At 48.1% G+C, this 3,490-nt stretch overlaps 1 pseudogene; it reads right to left on the reverse strand.

Moving 5' to 3' along the window:
- Nucleotides 1–2,097: 2,097 nt before the first annotated feature.
- On the reverse strand, nt 2,098–2,222 carry LOC136662895 (5S ribosomal RNA; annotated as a pseudogene).
- Nucleotides 2,223–3,490: the final 1,268 nt, after the last annotated feature.

Below are 3,490 nucleotides of genomic sequence, written 5' to 3' on the forward strand. Positions count from 1 at the left end.
AACTTGCTGACACAAACATTTATTTATTTTTTTTTGCATCCCTTATGAAATCTAAAGGAGATGAACTCGAGCAAATTTCTCTGGGGGAGCAGATCCACTAGCGTTAACCTCTTGTGAAACTGGAACATGGAGCAGGGCCTTGTGCTCAGAAATTAATGTCTTGGGTTTCCCTTCCTCTTACAGCGCAATGTAAAATAATGTGGGAGGCCTTAAAGGATGTTGGTGATAAGAGACACCAAAGATACTCTGCAAATAACTGGAAGGCTGTCATATAGAAGAGGGCCAAAGACTTGTTCTTCACTGCCCCAGGGAAGAGATCTAATGGGCTTTAGTTACAGGAAGGTGGATGATGGTTGAACACTCAGAGGAATCGTAAAAGAGCAGTTCACTAATACAGTTTGCGCACTTGGCTGGTGGAATGGTTCAAGAGCTGGACCTGGAAGATCCATCGTTACTCAGCCGTGAAGCTTCCTGGGTAGCCTTGGGTCAGTCTCTCTCTCTCTCTCTCAGTCTCTCCTGCCTCAAAGGGTTGTTGTGAAGGCAAAAGGAGGGGAGGAATTACGTACACCACCCTGAGCTTTTGGGATCATTTGGGTTTGCCGCAAATCCAGTTTGGATGAAAGTGTTCCCCCCCCCCACGACTAAAAATCTCACATGCCAGGGCATGAAGGGGATCAAAACCACAGCAACGCAAAATATTAATGCCCCCACCCACCCACTGTTGTAATTTCACCATGTTTTGTGTCTTCCCCTCTTGTTATTTATAAACAAAACTAGACCCGCCTTCCAGAACCAGGCTCCAAAATTAGGCATACATCTAGTGTGGCCCAAAGAAATGCATGCACCCGCAACCATATGAACATTGGTGACTCATGTGTACATATCACAGCCACGCAAAGAGGGAGCTGGCAGGAATGAAAAATTCCCAGCGTCCTTCTCACTGCAGCTCCAGAGATTGCTTTCTTCTGAAATTACTTCTTGCTACAATGATATAGGGTTTGCAGTGCATGTTGGGATAGACCATCCATCTTCCGACGGGCGCATAGAAGTCGTCAGGGCATGTGTGCGGGATGGGGGGGGAGGAGGAAAAGGAAGCAGGAGCGAGAGAATGAAAGCCACAATTCCTGCGTGCGCATTTCAGCATTGGGTTTGATCCATAGCCAAGGCCTTCCACCTGCAGAAATCTTCAACCATCACATTGCTCCTGCTCCGGCTGATAACGAAGATAATTGTTTCATCCACTTTGTCAAGCTGAAATGAAAAGAGGGCAAAAAGCAAGATGATGCCACCATAAATCACGGCACGGAGACAGCGCAAAGGGGAGGGGGGGGCGAGGAAAAAAAAGGACAAGATAGTGACTTCATTAAGGGTTATGTATTGTGTCATTAAGTTGGCAGGGGTCACCTTTCGTGTCACGCCGGCATCCCATGATGCATTGCCCGGCTCTCTTTCCAATAAAATTAAACGTAGATGTAAAACTGATTAGGCCGTGTTTGCTTCAGCCCAAGGCAAGGAAACGGGCGCGGGGAATAATTGATACAAGATCACGACTGAATTGTAATGGCAGCCATTTCTCTTCCTGGTCATTTCGTGGCTGACCTTGCCCATTAAAATAAGCCCGGCTGCCTTGAGAAGAGGCACTTTATTTGCGCCCCCCTCCCCCTCGACCTTCCTTGCCAGGAATTCATTTCCACGCACTTCTCTCTCCTTGGAATTTTTCATTCAAAATTATTGCCGGTGAAATATGAGCGCGGACGGTGTGAGCGGGGGCCCCGGAGCTGGGCATGATGACAAAAGGCCCAGGAGCGACCCGTCCTCCATCGCCTTGACGCCGCCGCTGACACCGGGCCCATGTTTCAATGCGATTGCTGGTGTCCAAGCCTTGCCGGCTGGCACACAGCCACCCCGTTCGACACTAGCAGGCTGGAGTCTGGCCGGAGCCATTGTGACGATGCTGGCTGGCTGGAGATATTGCTGCAGGCAAGAGACGTGGCCAAACCACAGCTTGGGAGCTACGTGTGGTTCTCACCCCATGGAAGCTGACTTCTCCTGAGTCAGGTTGGTTGGCAACCTTCAGTCTCTAAAGCCTATGGTATAAGCCTACAGCACCCGGTATTCCCAGGCGGTCTCCCATCCAAGTACTAACCAGGCCTGACCCTGCTTAGCTTCCGAGATCAGACGAGATCAGGCATGTGCAGGGCATCTAGATCAGGATTGTCAACACATCGACCCAAGCTGGTAGCATCTCTCCAGGGTTTTTGGGTGGGGGCCTTACTGGGAGCCACCATGGATCGAACCTGGGGCATCCCTCTTTATGCTCTAATATTAAGCTCCTGAGCAGCTTAAGAGTCATTTTTTATGCACCCACCCTCTACTTCTTTCCCTCATCTCCCTTTCCTTCTGGACCTTTTGTATGCTCTAGGGCAGGGGTGTCCAAAGTTTTTGGCAGGAGGGCCACATCGTCTCTCTGACACTGTGTAGGGGGGCTGGGGGGGAAGAATTAATTTACATTTAAATTTGAATAAATTTACATAAGTTTACATAAATGAATATATTAAAGATGAACTTATATGAATGAATGAAGGTCTTGAAATAGCTCAAGGCCTATAAAAGGCCTTGCACAAAGCAAGGCTGGCCTTTCCTTTGCTGCTACTACTGCATCACAGATGTGAAGCAACAAGCAATGGAGGGAGCCCTCATCCCAAAGCTCACGTGAGAGGTCAAACAGTCGGCCTCATGCTAAAAGCAGTTGTGTTGGGCCAGTGTGGGCTCCAACAAATCTCCAGAGGGCCAGAGGCTCACTGGAGACTGGGGGCTCCCTGAGGGCCGCATTGAGAGGCCTCGAGGGCCACAAGTGACCCCAGGGCTGGGGTTTGGGCACCCCTGCCCTAGGGTAAGGGTGTCAAACTTGTTTCAGACAACAGACCAAACAGCATTCACGGCATCTGCTGAGTGCTGAAAGTGATGTCATAAAGCAGGAAGTGATGTCATGAAGGAGGTGATGACCAGAAATAAGCTATTTTTTTTCACCTAAGAACTCATTAGCTGCAAAATGACAGCTAATTGCAGAGTCAAGACTCAGAAAATACATAAAACTTTCTCATGTTTTCAATATGCAGGAGAGCCCACTTACTACAGGGGCTGGATAAAGAGATCCCGTGGACAATATTTGGCCTGCTGGCCTCATGTTTGACACCCCTGCCCTAGGGGGCTTGAGCCTGTGGGGCTAAACCCCAAAGAAACTGTTCATCCCTTGAGAAAGTGTTGTGCCACCAGTTTCCAACAAATAATAATAATAATAATAATAATAATAATAATAATAATAATAATAATAATAATAATAATAATAATAATAATAATAAACTTTATTTATACCCCGCCCTTCTCCCCAAAGGGACCCAGGGTGGCTGGGGTATAGACAGACCATTACAATGCTGCCCACCCAGCAGAGGCCTATACTACATCTCCACCCTAGTGGTCAACACTGGAG

The sequence above is a fragment of the Tiliqua scincoides genome, chromosome 11, assembly GCF_035046505.1.
Source record: "Tiliqua scincoides isolate rTilSci1 chromosome 11, rTilSci1.hap2, whole genome shotgun sequence".
NCBI lineage: Eukaryota > Metazoa > Chordata > Lepidosauria > Squamata > Scincidae > Tiliqua > Tiliqua scincoides.